Source organism: Anopheles darlingi, chromosome 2, assembly GCF_943734745.1.
Source record: "Anopheles darlingi chromosome 2, idAnoDarlMG_H_01, whole genome shotgun sequence".
Taxonomy (NCBI): Eukaryota; Metazoa; Arthropoda; class Insecta; order Diptera; family Culicidae; genus Anopheles; species Anopheles darlingi.
The window spans coordinates 65050522-65077492 of NC_064874.1; the positions used below are offsets into that span (position 1 = coordinate 65050522).

General features: G+C 52.4%; 1 protein-coding gene across 4 annotated transcripts in view; it reads right to left on the reverse strand.

Moving 5' to 3' along the window:
* Nucleotides 1-26210, reverse strand: part of LOC125952550 (uncharacterized) — a 66929-nt gene extending 40719 nt beyond the window's left edge. For 2 of the 4 annotated variants that reach the window (XM_049682078.1, XM_049682074.1), the window contains exons 1-2: nt 25530-26210; nt 12145-12301 (exon numbers count right to left, since the gene is read on the reverse strand). The gene's annotated coding sequence lies outside the window, so the exon portion shown is untranslated. Of the gene's footprint in view, nt 1-12141; nt 12302-25529 lie in introns of all 4 variants that reach the window. The other 2 variants (XM_049682077.1, XM_049682075.1) reach the window with 1 other exon arrangement.
* Between the last annotated feature and the right edge of the window lie 761 nt (nt 26211-26971).

Genomic DNA, 26971 nt, shown 5'->3' on the forward strand with positions numbered 1-26971 from the left:
CCCATATGTGAGGCGAACAAGCGAATGAAAGCGGAATGATGAGCTCATCTCCTAATATCCCGCTGGCTCGCTGCTCGTGTGCTTTGATTGATGTTCCAAAATGTCTTCATGGAGCACACACAAACACAGTAAGATCCTTCTGCAACATCGAATGATCTCACTGGGGACCATTGGCAGATGAGTCTCAGGTTTCACGAGAAGGAGCAAAAGAAGCGTTCTTGCCGCCATAACCACCAGAACCCCGTGTCTAAGACCTCGTCCAAGGTCTCCCGATCCGCCCGGTATGTTCGATAGCGGCGTAAAACGCTTGCACGGTACGTGCCAGCATCGGATCGTTCCCGGTCGTGGCTTTTATCGCGTATCTCGCGTCGCAAAAACTGCATTCAACCAACGGCGGCGGCTGTGCAATGACAACAACGACGACTATCTCTTATCAAATGCCGCTTGTATGAACCGCTGTGCATTTGCAGTGCACCGCGTCTCCGGGGTGGTGCGATATTTGAAGATGGATTGCAGCTGCTTCGGCCACTCACAGCCCTCAGGCCCTGCGTGGACAAAGGGCGTGCATTGTGTTGGGCAAATATTTGAATCGACGCCGGCTAAACTCGAACGTAGTCGTCGTCGTAGTTGGCTTTTGTGTGGATTGTCTGGAATGCCTTGTCCGCGGAGAGTTAGGGGTCCCAGTGCTGTCCACAGTGTGTATATGCTAATATTGACCAGTTGGGTTCGCACATATGACAGTCTACTAGAGACACACGCGGACAGCAAGCATCACGGTCGTCCCGAGGGTCTCGCAAACAGCTGTTTGGCGATCTTCTAAGGGGCGAGCAATCGAAGCTTGTACTCCCTTAACCGCTGAAGTTGTTGGAATAAGCAGTTTGCAGTCCTTTACATAGGTACCTATGCTATTTTGAAGCACTTCAAAGGAACACGCACAGTAGTAGCAAGAATCCAGTTTTGGAAGCGTCTTGTATAGGGTAGCCGTAGCTAACCGAAAGATCACTATGTAGCCCGCTGCATAATACGAAACATATCTGGAACACCGTTACCTGCACAGCTGGCCCCGAAAAAATGCAGGGGGCCACTTTCTCCTACTTCGATCAGCTTAATGAGGAAGGGTTTTTTCGGGGAAGCACGTGACGTGATGCAACCGATACCTGCTGCTACGCAGACGGATCGTATCGGTAGGAAACAGATCAATCCGACACACACGCACACACACAGACGGATACCTCGCATACCCGTAGACTTACTCCCGTCCTGTTTTACAACGCCCCGAGGCCACCACCACCGTTACTGCGGTCCATTTCTCCAAAAGCCCTTACCAATCAGCAGCGACTCGCAGTTTAAGGTGTTTTGATGTTGTCGCTGGACGGGCAGGAGTTTGTAGTGTAGCGCCGTTCGGCTTCGGCGACTTGTGACCAGAGCTAGAGCCTCACCTGGAGGATGCTTTCGATCGTGGTCGTTGATCAGACAACGTCTCGTTTAGTGCACTAGAGGAGCTGCTATTACATGTGAACTCGAGAAGAGTCCACTTGTCGAACGAGTGTCGGCCGTGTCGGCTTATGGGGCACACATCAATCGCGTACCGTAGGTTCCGGCATTTACCACCATCACTATCACCATCACAACACACGTAACACGCAACTCGGTATCAACTCACTAGTGATCTTCGCCTGATTGATCCGCCTGTCAAATGCAGAAGCAAAACCCTTGACGGGCTCTCCATATCTCGACACTCTTTACTCTCAAATGCACAATATGGTCAAGTTATGCAGCAGTAGCTGCAGCAGTAACGGTAGAGCTACTAGCTACTAGACAACTGACACTCTTCTGAATCCGTGACGCCAGTGCCGGTGCCGGTGCTGGTGCTTTTGCGTCTGGTTCGCTCTGGTGCTGCACTGGCCGATTGAGCTTGTGTCTAGCGCGATAAGTGATTGGTGGCGCATCATAAATGGGTGACTAGGCGGCCGGGCCGGACCGGGCCGGGCCGGGTCCCCGTGCAACCGACCGAACCGTATCAGTTGCGCAGAGTTGAGTGGCATTGAGATAGGGGTCGCGGAATGGCGCGGGTTTTTACCGCCGCGTACGATTGATAGGCCGAGCGTTCACTTGGCTCGTGCGGCATCACTGTCTGGACCGGTTAAAGAGTCATCGATTTGACGCAGAATTCGCGGTAATCATCATCTATCGGAGATTTCGCCTTGGGGACGACGGTGACGTAAGTGGCTTGGATGGTAATTCCATTCCATTCCATGCCTGCCCAAAAGCTAGTCTGCTGCTGGCTGGTTGGTGGTTGGTTGGTTGCGCTGGTGCGCAACGGAATGTGAAATTTTTCATCACCGATTAAACGCGCAGACTGGGGAATTCGAAATCACCTTCAAGTACTGATCATCAGCACGCAATGTCTGCTGGCCTGGCCGCGTCTGTCGTCTGCCGTGCTCCGTGGTCGCTGGTTCTGGACCGAAATGATAATCGGAAACGCGCTAGAACCTCGTCTCGTCGTTGAAGAGACCGCACCGTATGCGCCACTCCCTTGGTTAACTGTTTCCAAACCGGGCACTACCACCGCCTGTCTGCCACGATGCTCTGGTTTTGCGTTTTTGATTCCCCGGATTAGAATTAGAAGCGGTAACAGCGTAACTCCATCCATCCATCAATCTACCGCTATCGCTTCTCGGTACGGAGGGGCTTTGCGTGCAAGATGAAGATGTTAAGGTCGGTCGGCTAGAATATGGCTAGATAACGCGCACAAACCCCACGCCACTGGATCCCGTTCCGCAGAACGGGTGGCCACGGGATCGCGCACGGGATGTTTCCAGCAGAGCAAAAGAAAAACCCCCGGTTCGCGCTATTCACCCACGAAGCCACGAACAATTTGCTTCTCATTAAATTCTGTTTACCACACGTCAGCGGCGTTCAGACCGTTCCGGACCGTCGTCATCGTGACTCATGGCATCGTGACGCCAGGGTTGGCCATCTTCAGATCGCAAACTTTGCATCAACCTGTCCGGAATTTTGTGTTTGTCGACGTCGAGAGGCACAACGTTTGACACAATTTCACGCGGTCGAGGTTGTATGCAAAACATCGTTTCGGTTTAGGATGAGTCAATGGTTGCTTCGACGAAGCGATCTCGGTATATCGGTTCGAGTTTTACTTTTGTCACCAAAACAGCGAAACCACATTCCACACACAACAGACCGGCGACGACCGGCGACGACCGGCGACGCCCTGTGGACGGACGTCATTTGGCTGCCGGAAAGAAGGGGTTATTGACATTTCTCATCTGCGAACGCGATGACAACGCACCGCACAGAGGGCGAGAAGAAATGCAAACGGCCTCAAACGGGGGAGAGCGCACCGGGGTCTTTACCTGAAAACCTGTTGCGATAATCAGTAGCCCATGGGCCCGGTGTGTCGGTCGGTCGGCCGGTCGATGGTGTGTGTCGTCCACTCCAGGGGAGTTAGCTAATCTTGCGCGCCACCGACCCTGCAGGTTCCTGTGGAGCTGGAACCACGGGGCCGGGGGAAGGTTTGGTCTATGATGTCATCGAGAGCTTCCGATCGGCGTGCGAGCGTCCGTCCGTGCGTGCCAGTTCGCCAGTAGCTGGCGTACCATAACCTTCAAAAACCAGTTACGCCAGCCAGCGGCTTAGCAGAGGGCGCAGGAGCACAGCGAGAGGCAATGCACTGCCAGGCCGAGTCTAATGAATGGGCCTCAAAAAAGGGCTGATATCATGATCGATAAAGCTATCTTGGATCTACCTCTGGACTCACTAAGTTGCGTCTCCCCGGATTCCAGATTCCTCAAGTCCAAGGCATTCGAACATCGGCGATTGGCGCACACTTTCTGGAAACGACCAAAAACCTCACTCGCGGATTAGAGCCCAACAGCCCAAGACAGCACACCGAGAGTCGAAGAGCTTCTTGGCTCTGCCTCTGGCTCTGGCCTGGCTTTGGGTCTGTTTGCAGTTCGCTGGTGACTCTCGACGGTCGACTCTCGACTTGGCGCGGCCACACGCTACACGTGATCGCTGGAAAACCAGTTTCCGCAAAAAACCACATTCACACCGCCAGCCAGCCAGCCAGCATCCCTCACCATCAAACCAAAGAGGAGAACACTCCTTCTCCTCCTCCGCCTCCTGTTGGTCAGTGTCAGTGAGCAGCGAGCTCGGCCGTCTGGACGCAAAAGCCGGTTTTGAGCGTGGAAGGTTTGCGCGTCGAGACCCGCAACTCCCCAGAGCGCAGAGCCTTTTGCCTCTTTGCAGCACAGAAACAGCACAGAACCGGGACGGCGATGGTGGTGGTAGTGGTGGTGGATTGTGGTTCGAGGATGATTGTTTCGAGGAACGCCAAGGGGCAGAGCTGCTGCAGAGTTGCTGCTGCTGCTGCTGCTGCTCAGAGCCCTGGACCTGAAGTTCTACGGAGTGGAGTTGGAGTGTGTGCGCGCACCTCAGATGTTCGGCGTGTTAGGCGTGACCGCTCTTCTGGCCACCGTACCACCACCACAACCACCACTGCTGGAGGGGAGGTTATGTTGCTTGGCCTAGCCGTCCCGAAAGGGAGGCTGTGCGTTTGCACGCCAAGATCGCGCACCGCAACAGCAGCAGCAGCAGACCAGACGCTATGATGTCGATGCTTGAGCTGAATTCAAGGGACGGAAGGGAGGGAAGGGAGCTGATGGAGCATTGATCGATGGAAGCAAAATCTTGACGAACTCTCGGGGCAGAACCAATTCTTGTCCAAACTCGCCCTGACCTAGTTGGGGTGTGTAAAGGCTCGCAAATGGACGTTCAGCCATTCCCTCAGCGGGGTGGAAGGCGGAGGTTTATGAACCAAAGTGGACCTTCCGGTCGTGGTAGCGGCAGCGACCATAATAGGGGGGGGCGGTTGTGTGGCGTGTCAATGACCGGCCGGTAATCTGCACGTGGCGCAAGAAGGCGAAACGCGCGAAGTAGATCATCGATCTTCGATTCGGGATCTTCGGGACCGACCGCGCCGCCTTCGGCCTTCCCAGCGAAGTGGCGACATGCCAGACACCTGGTCTCGCTGGCTTGGTTTCCTGATTCCTCGGCCGATTCCTCGGAACCAGTACTGCCTGAACTGGTGGAAGGCGGCTTTGGAGCGCTACTTGAACGAAACGCTCCAAATCTGCATGCCCTGAGCAGGAGGTACCAGTTTCGCTGCTGATTAGCTTTTGGAATTGGCCGCTCTGGCTGGCACTTGGCCACTTATATCATGCGCCCGCTTTGGCGTACGAACACCACCGAAGGGCTTGCAAGTTACAATGTTGTGACCGAAGGGACCGGGACAGCTCGCCGGTCGGTGTCGCGCGCTGACGGAAGCCATCGACGGAGCCGCCGGTTCTTCCACACAGCACACCATAAGACGCTGTGGGGTGGGGTGGCATGATTTATGTTACACGCCCTCCACCCTCGCGAGAGTGACTTAAACGCGCAAATAGGCGGAACGTAATCGAACGCCATTACATAAAAAAAAAACTGAAAACAATCTCCAAGCCAAAAAGGGTGGATTTAACAATTCGGCCGAGGAGCTCAGGTGTAGCGGAGCGTGGCCAGGCCGGCCAACCATTCGGTTTCCATTAATCCAGCGAAAATCGGTGGCATTAATTTCGATATAATTTCGCAACACCGAGCCACCCGGCAGCCAGCGTCGCACAGGTCAGTCCTGTCCTGGCCGGCGGTCCCAAAGTGTTCAATTTCCACTTCCTGCTGCCGCGGGAGTAACATAACGCGGTGCACTTTGGGGTGTTGCGCCACCGTTGCGCGGCTGAAGAACTATTTTTTTTCGGCAAAAGAATGCCACCAACACCAACACCGTTTTCCGGGTCAGCTGGTACGGATCGATCGGTCCCACGGATGTCGCAATCGGATCGGATCGTTCGGTACCGAATCAAAGAAAGGAAGGAAGAAGAACGCACTTTTGCAACGTAGACGGCGTTGTATGGCGTCTAGACGGACCCCGCTAGGTCTGGCCTGGACATTGCATTCGCGGACGCTGCAATCGTTGCAAAAAACGGCGACACTGCAACAAGATCTGGCGTGGTGCGAACAACGCGAACCTGAGCCCTTTCTTCGAGCTTCTTTTTCCTCTTTTGTTTTTGGATTCTACCGGAGTTACCAGGTCGTTCTGATCGGATCAGTGGACAACGACAACGACAAGACGATGGAGAAGCGATTATTAACCCATCAAACCCAACCACCGCGATGAATGATGCGCCGTGGCGTGCATTGGATAGCCATTCAATGGTCGAATCCTCAATCAATCATCGCCCGTTCGCCGTTCCACCGCCTGTGGCGAAAGATGAAATGAAGATGCGATCCATTGACCCGCAGCAGCAGCAGCAGCAGCAGCGCAGCATGATCGACGATTAAAATGTAATAAAGCACGTCATCGTCATCGGCGCTGTCGCAGACATTGTCCGAGAAGGACGTTCATTAACCTGGGCCGGCCCAGTCGCGGCCAGTGCATTGGTGCAAATGGCACCTTGGAGGCAGCAACCTCTGAGCTGGATCGATGTGAAGAAGGACGGTTCGCGATCGGCGATTTGTGGCTGGCCAGAGCAAGGTCATGGGAGTTGCTCCAATTTCCACCATTTCCACGCGAAGCGATCACTCATGGCTACTGTTGCGGGGATTGGAAATTCGAAGCGAAAAATGGAATTCAAAACATCTTTTTCTTTCTTTTTCTCTCTCTATCTCCCACGTTATGTTACTCCGCTACATGTTGAGCTCATTTCTCGCCATAGCTCGTCTCTTGCAGTCTGATCTCTGGGCCTAATCTGACACCCGATCCGATCAGGGACCATGAAAGTGTACCTAATTGAGTAGGTGAAGAATGACTACTGCCTGCTACTGTCCGGAAAGTATATCCGAAACTTTCATCGAATCCCGGCCCGGGGCGGCCGCCCAGCATCATCTAATGTGTGCGTCCATTCAATGGCACATTCGTCGCTGGCTTTCGGTTTTCAATGGTTCGATCAACCGAAGAAAAAAAACCGAACAATGGCACCGAACGTCCGAAATCGAGGATCGAGGCACCCCCCCCCCCCCCCCCCCCCTTCCCGAGTGATCCGAGAGAGAGAAAAAAAGCCTCCAAAAAGGCCCAAAATTAACGGATCGCTACTCGCACGGGCTTGGGGTGTTTTTCAATTTTCACCCTTTCATGACCGCAGCGCGGATCCGACGCCGGTGACCCAGTAAACCCCTTTTGCGTGAGGTCAAACCCAACGGCAGCGCCTAGAGCCCTCTGCCGAGTGTTTGCCGTTTTTCCTTCGTGTCAAAAGCGAGGTCTTGGCTTCGCTTGGCAACTCGCTTCTTTGCCAAGAAGAAGCTTCTGAATAGAACCGAAGTATCGGATCATCCGCTAGCCGCTCACTTTTGTGATCCACAATTAGCACCTTTTGCGGACTATCTGAGAGGTCCACAAAATGCCAAACAAAACTGTCCGTGGCATGTTCCACCGGTTGGCACACATGGCACACAACAATCGAGCGATCGATCGATGCTGGCGGAATCGATCAGCATAATCGACCGGGCCTCTCGCATCATGGGCATCAATCGATCGATACACGGTTAGTAACGGTGTTCCGGACATCTTGTTTCTTCTGACTTTGCTTTTTCGGTTTACTTTTCTTCTTTCTTTGGCACTTTTTGCATCACCACCGCCGTGGGTAGTGCCGCCGGAATATGAAGTAGCATAAGCATTGGCTATAGCCACCGGCCGACCGGCCGCCACCTCTCGTGTAACTGCACATTCGGCTAGATCTTGATGCTTGAGGCCGCACAATTTCGACTAACGCTTCTCTCCAACGCCACTCTCCAACCAGTGGTGGTCATTGGCTTTGGAGAACAGGAGAAGTGCTTCGCCCTCGACGGAATAGATTGTGTGAAAGAAGCGACCGCAGCAGCAGCATCTTGGTAGCAACTTATTTGATCTCGATGAGAACGGCACGGTAACAACAACAGCTGGGCTGGACTGCCAGTGGCCAGTGATTATGGGGATTCTTTCGAAGCTGCGCGTGCAACAACAGATCGTACGCCGAGGCCTGCTAGGTTCAGTGGTCCTTCTCCTCCTTCTCGTCGTATTTCTACGAAAGCAAAATGAAAGTCCATCATCTGCTCGCCATGAAAAGACTCGCAGCTGCTGCTGTTGCAGCTCGTTGCTCACTTGGTGGTGTTATTGGTTTGGGGGTTCGTCTGCATACGAAAACCTTCCGGGGGCCCATTCGAAAGACACACGTCACGACGCCTGTGTTTTCCTTTTATGGTTATTATATAAAATGTGCTTCTTAAGGTCATCAAGGTCGGCGGCGCTCTTTGGAGGCCTCCAGCGCACCAGTGCCAGTGCGCCGTCAGTCGTCACCAAACCGGAGAGGAAGGCGAATGGAGGCAGCGGAAGGTGAGCTTGATCGAGTGCGGTTGCGAGTGTCTTGGAGGAAGTCGTCGTTGTTAGTCGAACGCGAGAAGGTCTTACGAAACCACAAACACACACACTCACGTGGTTCGTTGTCCCTGATGTGGATCTTCCGCTCGTCCACCTCCAACCCCTTTACCGTATCGTCCCTCACATCGTCGCGAAGTCATGGACATATGGAGTCATTACTTTTGTTGACTGGATCAATCCAAAAGTTCGAGAGCTGCACGCGTCCAAAATAAAAACAAAAACAAAAAACACAAAAAACTCGGTACGGAAATGGATTCGCCTTCGCAGGAGAAGAGGAGAAAAGGGGAGCAAAATGGATGGATGTCAGTTACGCAACGCGTGGAAAAGTGTCTTTTTCCCCGCCGGAGTGTGCGGTGCGGAGTACGGAGTAGGAGACCGTTTTGCAATTGAAGCTCAAAACACGGCTTTTCCCTTCGTCAGACATTGCCTCCAGTCGCAGTATTTTGTAGTGCTCCGTTGCAAAACGGAGCCGAGGTACAACATCGTTGCATGGCACGCGAGTTGCCGCATCAGCAAAGTGCAAACCAGCATATTGCACAGCAGCGGCGCCAGGGAGTGCAACATATGTTTCGTTTGCTGTGGCGCTTCCAGGCGCTACAGAGCTTCACACGCGCGCGCGAAAGTGTGCGCTCTTCACGATATACGTTGAACGCAACCGCAACTCGACTCGATGCGAGTGTTCTAATTCCCATCGTTTCCCCCTGTTGAGTGAGAAGATAGGCTTTACATCTTGAACAGCAACGGTAGGAGTAGCAGCAGCAGCAGCGAATCAATTTGCACAAACCAATTTGTGTGTGTGTGTTGCGAGGTGTTACAACGGAAGTGCGGTGTTACTAGGTGCTGATAGCACTCCACTCGATCGACCGTCAGGTGATTGTCATGAATGAGAAGGGAGGTTGGTAGTTACCGCTACATAATGTGTAATGTGCATACATCGCTCAGTTGCATCGCTGAGAAGGTATCCGACACATCACATATCACGTCTATGGTCGTGATCTATCCAGAACAACTTCAGCGATCATCTGATCTGATGATGGCAGGTTGATGAACGAAACAGTTTCTTCCACCTATTCTGAAGGGAGGTTGAAGGGCCTTAAACCTTCCACCGGAGTGTAGTCCTCTCCTTTCTCTAACGGTGCCGCGGCCGGTTGCACATCGCAGCGCGTTTCGGTTTGGCGATCTTCGGCGATATGGACGACGGTGGTGCCCTCCTCCCAGGGTGATCATTTATTAATTTATTCGATTACGTGGAGTCGATTTCTCGGTGCTTAGGCGCTCATCAATGGTTTGACCTTGTTCCGCCTTCAATTTTTTTTTGTTTCTCCTGCCTGCCTGCTGCTGCTGCTGCTGCTGCTGCTACTGATGGTTAAAGTAATTACTGCGATGGCCTTCAGTACTCACAATGCTAATTGAGCCGCGGGGTTTGGCTTTCTGGGTCTCCCCAGCGAATGCTAAGCGAGCGTGTAATCGAGAGGCTAGGAATTGCCCCCCACTTTTCGGTGTCTGAATCACCTTCCAGTGGCGTTTGGTTTTTTTTGGGTTATTTTGAAGCCTGGAATCTGTAAAACTATGGAAGCGCTGGATCGGTTGTAGGTTGGAATTTCCAATTGAAATCCTTCCTTCCCAGCCTATCAACAGATGTCGATAACGGGGGTTCGTTTAGAGATACTTGAGGTGAAATATTAATAACAATTTTCAATCTATTTATACCGCGATAACAAGGCACTTGACATCACGAGGAAGATAAGCATTATGTGGCTCGCTTGGCATTAATAAAAGCACACCAGCTGCTCCTGCTGCTGTTGACCAATTGTTTGTCCAATTCGCAGGTCATCCCTTTAATCAAAAAACTCTCCGAGATTAGACAACAAAACGAATGCTAATACGGGAAACGGAATGCTGCCTTTCTGGGGCGAGAGCGAAGAACTAAGCATTATCTAAACCAGAACGATTAATGAGCATGGTTTGCATAATGACCACCGCGTGCCCCCCAGGGGGGCCAGACCTCGCCTGGTGGTCCGACGATGGGAAACGGATGACATTCGGTTCTAGGGTTGGGACGTTTTGTCGCAAAAGCCATCAATTCGATGCGGGAGAATCAATCATAAAAATGTTCTCCGGGCACCCTGGAGCGTAGCTACTCACAGCAAACACTGCCCTCGGGGGAGAGGCAATGCAGACCACCTAGGATGAGCATTTAGGATGAGAACCATAAGCAGCAACCAAAAACCAATACGCAACCTCCAAGATGGCGATCCTCTCTTGCGAGGTTCTGTTCGTGCAAAACGCTTTGTTCGAAAAACAAATTGCACCGCCTGCGAGTGTTGCCGGTAGGGGGTGCTGGCTGTATCACAACACACAGATCGTTGGCCAACACATTAGGCACGGGATCGCGACACGATGACGATCCGGCGATCCGGCGAGGGAGATAGATGATCGCGCGCGCGCGCGCGCGACAATCTCTAGCGGACGACGGACGGTGGTTAATGATCGAATTAATAACGCCACGGATCTAGGAATCCAAATCGGATCCGCTGCTATAGACCTCGAGCTGGAGCCGGTGGCGAGGGCTGGCCATTGAATATTCATGAGGCGGGATTGTGTGTGAGTGAGTAACGGCATTTAATTGGAGTACGAATGCGTTCCCGGACTCGACGATTTCCATGTTGATGCTGGACCAGCGAATGACCAGGCGAACCCGATCGATCGCTGGAGTCGGTCAGTCAATCAGTCATCAGTCGAAGATCCAGTGGAAGCCCTTAAGGGGAGGGGATGATGTTAAGCCCGGTGGCACACACACACACACACACACACACACTTCACTCAATCGCCGGCCGGATCGAATAACATTATCCAACCCAAATATTTGACTTCGATCGATAAAAGCCATTCCGTTCGAAGGTGTTCGGTAGCCCTTCGTACAGATAATCATCTGGACGCGGTCGTGGCCGTGCGGGATTCCCCGAGCTGCGGTACCACACGTGGCGAACAACCGCGGCTCGAACGCTGCATTCGAATCGCATGGCCATCGCGTTGAATCGGTAGATCTGGACTCCCTCTGGGCTCTGGCTCTGGCCGGTGGCCGAGATGCACCGTTAAGCATAATTGTGTGAGGAGCGAAAAAAAGGGTAGAAGGGATGGCGTGACGTGGTCTACGGCGGTGACCACGAGCCAGCAGCAAAAGTGACCCAAGCCGTCAGGCGTCCAGCTCGAGCCCACTGGTTCTCGATCTCGATCTCGAGCGAGCGAGCCCACAAATGGAGGCCACCACAAAACGAGGCCTGCTCGAGGCCGATCGTGGTAGCCGCAGCCGCAGCCGCAGCCTCAGCAGCGGCCACTACAATTACATAATGGATCAATGCGAACGCGATGATGGCAGACGATGACGACGACGACGACGACGACGCAGATGACGACGACGTAGCGTGCTCGCGCTTGATGGAAATGCTGAAAAATTGGACCACGGAATATGGTCCGGAGGTCGGAGTCGAAGCTGCCGGTGGGGAGGTGCGAGGAAAGTGCGTCTTATGGTATGGTATGGCGATGGAAGACGGTCGGACACCGGGGGTCCGGCGGAGCACCAGCACCACTTCCATTAAGAGGTGTGCTGGCGATGATCTTTAAGTGTAACCAATTACTACCGGCGGCGCGACGTTGCGGGGCCGAGAACTGACCTCTAGGACCAGGGAAGCCTCTGGTTGGGTCACCGGAAGCTGGTGATGGTTGCTGCTGATCGGGGCCGATGACGATCACTTGTGGTGCTTGCGCTGCTCGCGGTGTTCAAGTTCGTTGTCGAGTTTTTGGTTCGTTCGCGAAACACTGCCACGCGTTAATCTGAAATTGGAGAGAGAGAGAGAGAGAGCGCGCTTAGTGTGAGTGAGTGAGAAGCGTTTCGTCAGCGATTGAGGTTATGGCGTAATGGCGGTGGAGCTGGAAAGTAATGTTTGGAATACGTCGACGTGGTATCACACAGGAGTAGAGGGCTCTTTGGAATCATTACCATGTCCCGAGTGTTGATTGCAAGTTCGTTAATCGTGACGTTCTTCGTTGCACTTTAAGTCGTTCTGCTACAACGTGCTCCAGGAGCCGTGAGTCTACGTTAGTGAGCGTTAGGTTAGGTCAGTGCTTGGCGACCAATAAATCATCTCAAAACGGTCCGTTGCCGATCATTTATTGTACACTTTACTCGGCACGTCGATGTCTGGTACGGGTATGGTATCGCTGCTTATGTAGGTAGTGCAGCTCGCTAGCGTAGGTGTCGTTCTGTTGTCGACGACTTTGACAGAGTATGGCGTCACGGTGGCGCGACTCCAACTGTTTGTGTTTGTACAAAGTTCTAGTTAGTTAGCTGCTGCTGCATCCAGAATGCCTCTGCAGTGTACACAACACCACCACCAGGCCGGTAACGGTAGCAATGGTATGCAAAACTGCGACATGATCGTTTAATGAGAACCATTAATTACGCGAATGGAGGGGTGGACCAATGAATTGAGCTGAGGTTGAATTTCAATTCCAAGCAATGGCAACACCAAACAATACCAGAAAAGTTCCCCGGTCGGGTCTAGGACCTATGCGATGCTGGATCTATTTAGCAGACACCTCCGTAAGTTGCCGGGTGGGTAGTAGTTGCCGTTCCGTGCCCGCGGCCCTCACGGCCATGGCAACAACGATGGCCATAAAACTCACCTAAACTCGTCGCGTAATTAATTCCTCAAGAGACTCCCCCCGCACGCCGCGTACCGGGGCTACACAGGATATATGGCCCCTCTACCGGCCTGGCTGGAGGCCAAGTGCAATAAAGTGCTTGGTCCAATTGGCGGACCATTAAAGCGAACGCATTCCGATCGGCTATGATCGCCGGCCGGCCGGCCCCGTATATGCCAAAGCAAGGCATCAATAAATTCTACACCCGCCCGGACCGCACCGATCCGGCATCATTCACTCGACCTCTGCTCCGTACTTTCGCTCATTGTCACCGCGCTACAGTGCAGACCTAAAGCTCAAGAAGTCCAGCGGTCTATTTGCACTGTACGAACTTCTCCGGTGATCTGCCACGAACACGAAACTACGAAAGATCGACCTCAACAGTTCAATTGGTGCGCGATGATGTAACGCCCCTTTTCGAAGATGCTGGATCATGGCTGGTGAATCCATGGTACTACACTACACACCCGCGGAGTACTTCTCTTTGCCACGATGCACCGTCGACGACTCTCTGAGATCTGAGGCTTGTATGCATTGGAAATTGAATTTGAATATTTATTAGCGCATGTCCCGGTCTGGTGTCTGTGTCGATCGAAGAAACAACGGGAACATGGGCCTACGGGACATGCACGGGACACACGTTACACACCAAACGGTGGACCAAGAAATCGTGGAAAGTGATCTTGTAGGAAGGAATGTTTAGATTGAGCTCAATGAGCTTGCGCACGGCGGTGCAGTAGTCCAGCCCAGTCCAGCGTCTAGCCCGGCGATCACCATACTCGCCTCCACCAACCGTAGGTCCCATTCCTCCTATATCGTAATTAAGATATCAATCTTTTTACCATTGGTCGTGTTTGTCTGCACGCGAACCCTGCTCGCGGTGCTTTCAGGTCTGACGCAGAGCTGTACCCGTGGAGTCTGAAGTCTGGAGGTGCTCTAGGTGTGTGGAGCATATACGAATACGGGTGGACACGTATCCCGCTGATTAATGGAGTAGAGTGCGAGTGCAGCACCACCGCCGCTCCTCAGACCTTACCACCGGTAGGCGCGGATTAGGAGAATTAATAAGTTTATTAGAAGATATGTTTGCGACCCTCGTCGCCGCCGCCGCCGCCGACTTGGACACCGATCGGTTCGAAACAAATTGAATCTTAAGTGACGTTCCCGTTCGGGGAACCTTCTCTGGCGAGTTGTTGGCCACCTACTACCCTCGGATGGAACATGCTGCAAACACACATCGGATCAGGCGATCGAATCCAGAAATGCAGAGCACCAATCCGCCAGGCCAGGTCTATCGGTTGTTGTTATGGATCCGAAAGTGCCACCATAGCGGTGGTGGTGGTGATGGTGATGGTGGCCATGTTTAACTAAGCTGCTCCCCGTGGCTGCACGGGATCAAAGAGCAATCAGTCTCATAACTAATGAAAGGGAGTTTGCGATCCCCGCCCAGGACGCCGCCTTTCGATTCGCCGCCTCCAGGAAAGGCTCCGGCTGCCCTACTAGTGGCAGGAGTAGAAAAAAGAGGAGAAGGAGGAGTAGAAAAAAGAAGAAGAGAAGCGCTGACACTGGGCGCGGAATTTGGAATTTGCAAACACGTGACGGGATGCCGAGACCGCGCGCCCAGTGTGTGACATAATAAACCGTATTTAGGCCGCCAACGTCATCGTTCGTCGACGATGTCATCGTCGATCAGCCTCCTTCGGGGAGTGGAGTGAAATGATGCTGCTGTTTTGTTGGCGGTACCGCCTACAAATGGCGAGACCTATGATTATCGAATTCGGAATCGAAGGGAAATTTGTAGTCCCCGTCCCGGGGACTTTTTGACAGTTCGCTCGTGGGCCTCGAGCTAGCGATGAGGCACATTCCAACTTCCAGCAACCATCAATCAGCCGCAGCTCACGCAAAACGATCGTGCGAGTCTACAAATACCTGAATAGCTGGATGCCCGATGGAAGATGAACAGTGCAATCGATTGTTGTACCGTCTGTCTGTCTGTCTGTCGCTGGTTGGAATGTCATAAAGCTTCACACAAAAAAGGGAAATATGATCGACGGCAGCGATCGATTGCGATTGTCACGATTCGCGAGTACACGACGATTGTGCACCATATTAATCTGTGAGAACCGCTTCTGATATGCAAATATCGCAGCTGACGGAACTCAAGTAGTCGCACTACTGCAAGCGATCTACCGTGTTCCATTTTTGATTTGTACTGAGGAGGTCTGACAATGGTGGCTCCCGGGAAAGAACCCTGTACGGTTCCAAACAACCTTGAGCATCACCAGACGGGATTGGTCGTGCATCATACAAGCACATCGCCCCGGGAACGAAGGGTCTATGGGGAGCGAAGAGCAAAAAACGGGTCAGCAAAGAGCTGAAAAAGAGGAGGAAGCAAAGTGCAGTGTTGTTGGTTGTCCGGCATGGAGAAGGCCGTTCGCGGTGTGTCTCCGGAGCGACACGAAACATTATATAACCCCCTCCCGTGTGCACCCTTCCCCAAAGGGTGGCACGAAGACGGCGGCTGGACGGGACGTGCACACAACGTGGCACCAATACCTCTACGGATGCTGCTACACGTGCACGTCATCAGTGGTTCCAGTAGTGGTCAGCAGCCTTGGTGGTCAGCAGCACCAACAGCAACAGCAACAAGTGAAGCCCTAGATCGGTGGTCTGTCTGTCTGTCTGACTGTCTGTCTTGCGCCCGGTGTCTCCGTCCGTCTGTCTTGCTGCTTGACTCTTGTGGTCAAGCGCGCTATCGCTGCTGACATCGACTCTTCTGGAAACGCCGTTATTGGGTCGCAGGATATCTGAACCGAATGAGACCTTCAGGTTCGAAGTCAGATTCGGACACCGGATAAGTCTACGCGCTGCTGGCGGCGGTACAATTCTCGCCGGTCACTTGGATGCCGTCACCATTATTGGGTTCAGGTTGCTACGGTGTCGTCACTGGCGCTGAGCACACATGTGAGAAACGTGTGAAGTGTGTGTGTGTGTGTGTGTGCATGAGATCTGGTGCTGTCAAGTTCAGGCCTCTCAAAAAAAAAAGAAAAATGCCCACCACAAGACACAAAAAAAAAACGTGAGAAATGCGAATCGTGCACGCGATCAACCCGATTGGTTGCCAGCTTCTACTCTCCATAATTAACAGTACGCAGAATGGTGGTGGTAGGCCAGAGGAGGGTTAAGGGACTTTGCCTAATTGCTAGTGGTGCTGCTGCTGTAGCTGCTGCTGCTGTAGCTGCTGGTGCGCTAAAGTGCCAGTAACCTCCGTGGTATCGCGTCAAAACGGTGATCTGCACACGCTGGGCCACCAGGCCGTGTGTGGGAGTTCATGGGAGAATCACTGAACACGTGCGTCTGTGTGTGTGTGTGTGCGCACGTCTGGTGAGATAGTGACGCCGAGTGCAACCAACCATGTTCAGCACTCCCTCTCGCGCTGTCTCTCCCGATGGCATAAGCATAAGATTATCTTCTGGAAGACAAAACGGTGCTTTGGAATGGTCTATGCCTATGGTCTGGCGGGCGTCTCGCGCGCGTGAGCTTGCAATCTCTTGCAATGCAAGCTGGTCTCTCTCTCTCTCTTATCGATGACGTGTTTGACAGAACACGCTAATGGGCGAAGGGCGGAGACAGTTACCTGTATCTGGATGGATGACACACACACACTGTGTCCCGAGGGACTAAACGACACTTTTCACGCTCAGTGACAGCCTCTAAGTGGTTGGTTGGTCTCCGGCGTATCTCACCGTACACCGTACACCCCCCCCCCCCCCCGCAATAAGGTCCGCAATTTGCCAATTTCGCTTCGGCTACTCATCCGACGAAGTAGAGTGCGAAAACCCCTTCTCAGCGTCTTGGCGGTATCTAGGAATGAATAGCTAGCAGGCAGCCATTATAACGCCACCAGCAGCCAGCAGCTGGCAGCGGCCTTGCGGTTAACGGTACATCGGGATTGGTGCTGCATAAATTTTTCCAAACACAAACCCACATTGTGTGTGGTAGCAACGGCAGCAACATACACGCCATCATTCGAGCGCTTTCCATATGCTGTCGGTTCGTACCTTCGGTGCGTTCGTCGTTATGAATGCGTACAAGTCGTTCTGGCGTCGAGGAGGCGCACTTCCAGAACCAACGTTGGCCAGAATCTCTGACATTCACCATTCGGTATAGCGATCGCGCTTTCGGCGTATGTGTGTGTTTGTGTTCCATTCCGATCTCGATCTCGAATACCAGCTGGTTCCCGTGGATAATAGATCCGCGCACACCGACCACAAAACACAATCACATTCTTGCCTCGCAACACGCGGCTTTGGCCACGAAACCAGTAGCAGCATTCCCCCTCCAACCCCCGGCACATATGATTCGTGGCATCATCCTCTCCTATCTGGCACTCGATTTCCGTCACGTTTGGGACCGACGCACACACACGCCACTCGTCGCACTGACCCATCTTCCCGCGTCACCGTGCGGTGCGGAGAACAACAATCATCCATTACACGATTTGAAAGGAATTGTTCCCGGGCGCAATGGCCGCAATGGTGTTGTGCCCTTCCAACCGACCAACTGGCCGAAAGGAAAAGAAATAATTGAGTGACCTCATTGCCGTGGTGGACCTTTATTTTCGGGAAGCAGTACCCTAGCCCTGGCTCTACTGATGGCTCGACTACGACGGAACGGGTTTGGCCCGCTTTTTTTTTTTCTTCTCTCCTTCTGTTTTGGCGATCGGGATCGTGGCGCTCGCGCACACACCCTGACCGTGGCCGGTTTTGGGGGCCAGGCGAAAATGGAAAACGAAACATTGAGGTAGCACTTTCGGAAATCGGGGTCACTTCCGAATGGGACGATGGACCATTACCGACCGACCGGGCGCCCGGAGCACCCGGAGGAGTAATGCCTCACTTCCCCTGCAGTGAGTGGCAGTTGCGATGGCCGATGAGTAGTTGTTGAAGTTGTTCCCGGTGTCGGACGACGAAGCGATTAGAAGATGCGAGAAGACGGGTCACGCCAGAGCCGCAACACATCCTGACGTCATTAAAAGCCCGCGAGGAATGTGCGCCTTACGGATCGAGGCTCAGATGATCGAACTGGAACTGGTTGAAGTATTCATCTTTTTCGAAGTCCATATACCTCGGTCATTAGGCCTCTAGTGGGGGGCAGCAACAGACAAGCTTCTACATGTATGCGTTAGTTGGTAAGTCACCTGGACCTGGAAGGCACCTGGAAGAGAGTCGAGGCTCTACTCGGTCCGTTGTACTGCATGACCTCACCGACATTAGCTTCCCAGATGTAGCACTAGAGTACGAGCCCCATAGTGCAGCAGCAGCATGTTTCTGCCATTAGCGGCCATGATATGGGTGGCTGCCGGGTACCTTCAGGATGTCAACCTAACGGATCCAAGGTTATCTGAGACCCGTGGCCGACGAGGTGTCCCCGGTGTGCTTGAAACTTGTTGCTGTCGAGCTTTGCATAATGAAGAACCTAGAATGACGTTATCTTGCCGAACGACGGAGCGACGGAGGGAAATGTATGTTCGGTGTATCCCCCGGCGCGTGATGCACTATCTGGCTACGGTCTCAGGTTGTCCCGAGGGATCGACCCTCCCGGGCATACAGAGGAACCCCGAACGGGGATCACGATAACAGCGAGCGCTACAAATGAGTGGAATCCGGTGGTACGATGGTACGGTGTGTGTGTCTATCTGCTCCCGGAGGCCTCTTGTCGCACGTTGTCGTTAATATGAATAATCGCCTTAAGCGATGGACGATCGCAGACCGTTGGGCTACAACCGACAGAGTAGTCTCTGTCGCCGATCATCAAAACGAGGCGCTCTGATCATGCGACTAATCTGGTGAAGGGACCGATCGCCGGTAAGACGAGGCGAAAGTCCGTCCGTCCGTCCGTTAGTCCGAAATATTTCCCCAAAAACATTGCGCAATCGGTTGCTCCATCGACCATCGACGGGGATGACCGCGGTCCCCGTCGACATCCGCTGCGCCGTATGGCCAATCAACTGATGCGTGTGCGTGTGTTGTTTGGTGCCGTTTTGCCAGCAGCTGACAACACCCTGTAACCGGCCCCGGAGGGGGGCTGTTGATAAAGCGCGCTTTCGCCTTTCGCGATCTGATCCGTGATGATGGTGAAGGGATCGTTCGATCACGGGAACAGGAACAAGGCTCCCAAACTTAATGCTTACAGGCCATCGCCGTCGTCGTCGACGGAAGCGTTTGACCTCCGGGCAGCAATTGCATATTGACAACAGTTACCATCGTGTGGCGATCGTCGACGTCGTCGCTATTGTCGTCTTCCTTTAAGGCCTTATCGGAATCGGAAAAATGATTTAACATACTTCACATTAGACGCACCGCGGAAAACATGGCGGCGCTGTCTCAAGTGCACGAGGAGGGAGAGCAGCAAAAAAAATATGGACAAAAATCTGACCAGCACCAGAACGTGACCAGCTTACAACCGGCACCGTTACGTGGGACCAGCGACCAGCGACCAGCGACCAGCGACCGAACCGGACCGAACACCCCACGTAAGGCACACGGTACCGGACAGTCGACCTGACGCAGCATTATCTTGCAGCTTGGCGGCGGGCGGCGGTGAGGTTTTGTCTTACCGTCGAGCCGAGGCATAACGGTGGTTTCGATAGCCGCCGCCGCGTCGTGAGCCCCCGAGACCGGAAGGGTCACACCGACAACGTGCCCCGACGTGGGAAGCGTCGGTCTCCCTCTCTTTCTCTCTCTGTGTAGTGAAGGCCCTTTCGAACCGCAGCACAAGTGAGAGAAAGACAGATAGAGCCGCTTTAGATGGATTGGTAAACAACACCAACAACTGCCCAGCATTATCTCACCCCCGGCTATCGGTGGATAGAGTTCCCGAAACAGGAATTTGCATTATAGGTTCTGGTTCCTGGTTGGTTTTTTTTGTTTCACACACAACCCGTGGACCCGATTCTAGGCGTTCCTCTAGTGGGGGTTTGGAGTCGGTCAGGGTCTCATAATTCGTCGGGATCCCCGGAATATCCCAGGGTTCTAATGACCTAGGAAGGAACCAACAACCACAACGCCCAATAAATAAGCAACAGATCGAAGCAGCGATGGTTTCGAATGATTCTGGAACAAAAAAAAACGACTCCCAAAAGAACACTTCGAGGAAGATGCGGCGACGATAACATGTCCATTAGCCACGGCCACTAACGGGAAGCTAATTCCACACACACCCTTATGGTCGAAGTTTGCATACGACAGAGATGGGAGGATCTCTTCCGGATCAAAGTAATCATCGTCACCGAACCGATTCGAAGACCGAGAAAAGATGACCAAAAAATCGCCCAGATAAATTGGTCAAGATCGGCGCAATGATAAGCGAGACAGAGAGACAAAGAGCGACCGCAAGAGAAAGAGAGAGAGAGAGAGAGAAAGGTCCCACAACACGCCTCATGGAAGCGCCTGGGAATGTGCGGCCAAGAGGCGTAAATCAAAAGAACGGCTAACGGCGTTCGTTCTAAAGCGAGGTGCTGATAGTCATCGCCAAACAAGCACCCTCCCATTTCACCTGCACCTCTCACACACACACACACACGGGGAGCCTGGACCGGAATCACGGGGTTTCAACCGGTGTTCGTTATGCGAATTTATGTCCTGTTCGTTTAACCGGGATTCTAAGCAGCGGCTGAATGAGTGCAAATGAGCCAGCGGTTGATGATCATATCTCTTAGACCATCTCTGTTCTAATGAGAGAATGCACGACACACACACTGGAGAGTATAGAACCGCGATTTCGCGAAGATCGTGAAGATGGCTAATATTGGGTGTCCCTCGATCGTTCTGAAGCGGTGAAATGGTTCCGTCCGGCGCGTAAATCAAATCATTAGCCCCTCGATAACAAACGGCATCCCGCGGTTTTTGGGGGCCGGGGGAACCGTGACCAATCGCGCTCGATTGAGTTGTTTCCAGCGAGGACTGTTGAACTATGATAGTCCGCTTGATTTGTGGATCATGGCACGAGACGATCTTTCGGATCGGGAATTGCATTAAGAAATTAACAAAACAAAAAAGGGAAGAAAAAAAGGCAAGGCAACAGCAAGTGAAGCCCCCATAACGATCGTTGCTATAAAAACGATTAAGGTCAATCGGGGACACTGGCAGACTAGCAGGCATCGTAAAAGGGCAGCCCTTAAGGTGTAAGATCGTAAAACCGTTTAACACAATAAAAGAGCAGCGAAAAAAAAAGCGAAACCAAGCGGCGTAGGATCGGTGAAGTGGCTGCTACATTTCTCCGCCTTCGTCTCCGTCAATAACGGCGTTGCACCAATCGATCGGATGACATTAAACCGTGTGATGTTATTATTTAATTATCGTCTCGTCAACCGCGTCGCGCCGTGCTGTTGGCGACGCTTGAGGCGCTTGAGATTGGAATATGTATGAATACATGTGAACGAAAGACGATTAAGGTCAGACCCCTGGGAGCCCTGGTATCCACGATCGAATTCCATTGGGTTGGATAAAACCGAAGTCGAGCCCCGTGGCTGTCCCGGAATGTTGTTTTTTCCATTTCGATTCGTGAGCTTCATCGAAGTCAAAGTCTCAATTGCCGGCCGGATGTTGCGTTATCAAAGCTATTAGCAGAACTTGCGGCACCTGTTCCGGTGTCACTCCCGGTGCTGCACGACTTTTGGGCAGGTGCTGGGCCGGTGCGCTCGCCAATAACTCGCCACCCTCCCTAAACCGGAAGTGACGGAAATGTGTGAAATAAGGTGAGACGGGCCAAGGGGGGGAAAAAAGGGGGTTGACGGTGAGGACGGAGCGAGCTCATCGTGCGAACAGTAATTATCGTTAAACAGCTAATCAAACAAACCACGCACCCCTTTTTGTGCCCTTCGCACGCTCGTCGTCATCAGTGAGAAAGAGAGTCTTCGACCGGCTCGTCGATCGTCGAGTGGATAACAGTACCTCCCAAGCCTTGCTGCAAGGGTTGAACGGACACACACACACACACAGACTCCGGCGCTATGCACAGAAACGACCTTGACGTAGAGGGTGGTTCGCTAGAATCGAAATGATGGTAAAGGATGGTTGCGACCAACTCGACGCTTTCCAGCTTTCTGTCGAGATCCAGCTCCAAGCGAACCACGCAGCAGCCACCATTAACTTCTTCTACCCTACCAGCAGCAGCAGCACCACCAGTGAAATGACTTTCTTGGCCGCTGGGACGCAGCGTACGGTACTCTCGGTTACGGGCCGGGCTCAAGGCGCTGCCGGAGTACGGCAGCATCATTAGGGGGCCTGGACTGGCCTCATCGTCGGTGTGCTGCACGAATTGTCTGCCACCCGAGCATCGGTCGGGTGTCGTAATTATCGAATTTTTAAAATTAAATCCTCCAACCTTCGCTTCCCTTCTTTCTGCGGAGATTCGATGTAAGAGGAAAGAAGGGGGAGTGATGTTGGTGGATGCTGGATCCCGAGGCAACTGGCGAACCACAGAGAGACAGAGAGACAGAGAGACAGAGAGACAGAGAGAGAGAGAGAGAGAGAGAGAGACAGAGAGAGAGAGAGAGAGAGAGAGAGAGAGAGAGAGAGAGCAGAGAGAGAGAGAGAGAGAGAGAGGGATAAATCGCGGGAAGATCGCGGGAAGATCGCGGCCGCTGCGTGCCAATGACCTGTGGTGCGTGGTGTGCGTCTGAATGGCCTCTCGATGGTCTCGAGACGAGACGCGAGGAGAACGCAAACGCAATCTTGCTCTTGGCCAGCTGTGTGCCCGGGTGTGTGTGTGTGTGTGTGCAGAATGCCCATCTTCGGTCCCGGAACAGGTCCCGTGGGGGGAGGGCAACCCGTAGGGACGATAATTTGCGGTAATTCGCAAATCGTTCGTTCAATTTCTATTATTACCATTTTCGCATTAGCGCGTCTTCGTGGCGTGAGGACACGACTAGCAGATGGGAGGGGGAAGAAGAGCAAAGGGAGCGGTTGTTACGTGTCGAGGAGGTTGGCGGGGGAATCGTTTCGAACACTCATTTGCCACATTCACATTTACACAATCATAATATCGTTCCGGCGTCAAACCAACGGTCACAAGGTCACAACGGTTGGCGGTGTGGTGGTGATGCGGAGACAACCAGGAACAAATAGGCATCCAGGTGGTTCAGAACCATCGGCAGATTATGTTATCTTATTGTTTATGATTATATTATCGAGTCGCAGATCGTTGGCAGAAACTACGCAACGCAATCAGCCCCCGGAAGTGAGGCAACAACCTTTCGAATTCCGGTGCCGATAAGCCCGGTGGGTGGCGGGGAAAAACGTTCCCAAAATCGTGCACCTTCCCTCGATCTCTCCCCCGTGATTTTACCGTTTTTATGACCACCACTAACAACAGGTAAAAAAAAACACATCCATCATGGCGCTCTGGGAATGATCGCAAATTATGCGATCTGCTGCGTGGCGTGGCTTTTGTTGTGGTTGTTCGGTTCCGATTGCTCCCAGGCCCTCCAAACCTCCCTCCCTGGCTGGTATTTTAATAACAAGATTGTTGTTTTATACAACAAACGTTATTAGACAAACCGGCGGTCAACGACGATGATGTTGTTTCTGTGGGAGGAGGGGGGAGCGAAACATGCGTAAGCCGTTTAACCAGCCCCGAGCCCCGGCCCGGTATCGGCAACATAAAACGGTGAGGTTAATCAATGGGGAGCACCGACATCGGCGCACTGTCCCCCCAAAACCACCGAGAGTTTCTCATTAGTAGCCAGCTCGCCAGCAACTCATTATTCCGTTTGGTAGAACTCTTCACTCGTGGCCCTGTTGTTACTTTTTAATGATTCTATCCGGAACGGAATAGAGACAACCTGGTACGGGAGAGAGAAACGAGAGAAAGAGGAAGTAGCACAACTTCCGCCTTTGCTGTGGCGCTCCCAGAACACTCGGACCGTGTTCTGTGTTCCGCCGTCCAAGGAAGGTAACCGACACCCGGGAGCAATAGTAGAAGCACGAAAAAGCACGAAACGAAGAGAAAGTGGCAGAGCAGAAGAGAGAAGTGATAAAGAAATAAAAAGCAAATCGCACTAGCGAATCGCGCACCGGCAGCTCGCTATAAACCGACCAACCAACCAACCAACAGACCGGCCGACCACCATGCCTGGCTGTCTGGCCAACCTTGAAGCCCATCATAGCCGCATCTCGTGTGTCGAATCGAGGACGAAAGCGACACTCTGATGGCGATTCTGGCGTCCACTACTCACACAGACACAGACACAGCAGCAGCAGCACAAACTAATCTTCAAGTGAAACCGTTTTGTTTCCCGCTTTTGGTTGCTGGCCAGAACGGCAGCGGCCGCCAGTTCAATGTACTACCACCAGCAGCCGGCCGGATAGTTCCCTCACCCCGCGGCTGACATTGCCCTTTCAGCTAGCTTGCCAAAAAGCAAAAGCAACGCACAAAAAACACAACACTCCCCAATAGATTCGATCCGATTTTCGTTGCTACCGGGCGCGTTGATGTCTTTTGTGTGGCTGCATCACAGTGAAATGCGGTTGCGCTAATCGATCGGACTGGTGGAGAGAGAGATGGCAGGAGAGGTTTTGTGGCTGCAAATAGAACAAACGGACAGGACGAAGAGGAGCGAACGCAAAAAACATCGGACTGCTAGCAGCGCAAAGTGCTAATGCTTCGAACGTGATCGGGCCTAGCCCGGGGAGGGGGAAAGGTGGAGGCCGGTGGTGTCAACCGGTTGGCCGCGGTAGCGCTGGGCGCAACAATAAATACCCGAAGCGCTCGTTAATACTCCTTCTTCATTATCGATTTTGATTGACAAGCCGCCGGTCGCGATAATCGCTAACCAGCGCGACAAACGCTCCTTTAGCATAGGCCGCTAACCGATGACGACCATTAGGCCATCTCGGCCCCGGGGGGTTGGTCCCGCTGGCCAGCGACGTTTGGCCAAAACCGGTGTGTGCCCTCTTGGAGGTGGATTGAATTGAGTGATTGAAAGCAACAACGAAAAACAAAAAAAAGAATTTGATCGAAAGCCAAAGCAAGCGACGACCAACGAAAACTTGTTTCGCTACAGCGGCTGGTAATGCAAAATGGAGAATCGTTCTCGCCACGACAGAAGCTGACCGTCTAAACGGTGTACTGCGGTGCGGTGCCGCGGAAATCGGACCGCATCGGATCGATCGTGCAGTCAAAAGGCAATCGCTTCACGTATGCGTAAAACGTCTAGCGAGTTCGCGATTTGCGATATGATTTTACCTTCACGTAGGCGATCGTTTGATTCTTGGCACTCGTAATAAATTGGAGGAACCCTGGAACTGGATCTGGCACTAGTACAAGGGTCGGTGCAGGATCTATAGCGACTTACCAAAAGCGTTCAGTTTCTGCTGCGCGATAATGATGATGCAAGTGATGGTGACTCAATGATGCACAGTATTGCACGCTTCTTTTCAATCCTTCCGTCGATCGATCTCTACCATCCAGACACCGCCCTATGTATCATATCACCCTGTACTAACATCGGCACAGACACACACACACACACACACAGAGCACTTGCGGACAAATCGAAGAATATTTTCTGCTGATTACACGAACACGAAAAGCGCGCTCACGATCACTGTAGTACGTTTATCCAAGGGATCGAGCTCCGCGTCACGATAAGCTGCTCGCTGCTTGTTTTGCTCAAAATGACGCAACTATACACCTTCTGCTGACTCAGTGTTGAGAACTTGTTTGACCGCGACTCGGCAGGACTTGTCTTGTGGTCTCGGGGGGAATAGCGAACTGTGTGACGCGGCGCGGATGTTGGATGCTGCACAGACTCACGCACAAACGCACTTCAATTCCAATACACCACTCACACGACGCTAGGCAGCGCTGCCAAAGATCCAACGGTTTGTAAGGGTCGTCGTCGTTTCCGGATCGCGAATCACTTTAATTTTGCATTCACCATTCGCTGAGCGATCGCTAAGCACAAAACACTGCCTTTAAACTCGAACAACAGCGAGAAAATGTGCGCCAACGAATCGACAACCGTCCCGGTCGACGAATGGGTGGAATTTAAACGACGAGAGATGAAAACGAGGCGACGAAACCTCTTCTGAAACCTATCCACCTATGCAACGATCGGCCGGCCATTCCGTATAACTTTAAGTCCGCTGTTTGCTTATAGATGAGCTTATCGCGCAAATTGAGCTGCTACTAAGCAAGCTCTACTGAGGATGATGCCCAATCGCGAATAATTGTCCAGCTGTTACGAGTTACTAAACCAGCCATTTCCAAGCATTTACGGGCCATGTGAAATGGAAAATGGCGCCACAAAATGAACAAGCCCTTTGGCATATAATATATTTAGCCTGAACGATGGGAAAATGTATTGCCAGCGAGGGAAAATACGTCGATTATATTATTTTATGGCTTTCAGTTTAAAAAAATGAGTTTTTTTCGACAATAGCAAACAGCGGATTTAAGGTTTTCCTTTTTCCGACTTCAAATTGGAGCTTGCAAACGACTTTCTTTCGGTTTTTGTTCGGGTTTTGCTCGGTCGGTGGTGCTTCGTGCTACAGTACTTGTCGATAAAATAGCTTGCTGTAGTCGAATAATACTCGTATTTAACATGTTCCTGCACCAGTTACTTTATTTAAAACAACCGAAATAGGCAAAGAATACCGGCAGCGACAGAATTTCGGAATTTTTCGCCTCGCTGAAAAATGAAGATAAGGAAAATGCAGTCAAATTTGTTAATATGCGCTTGTTTTTCACAGGACTGACACGTTCGTTTCGTTATATGGCCAACGGTAGCAGTGA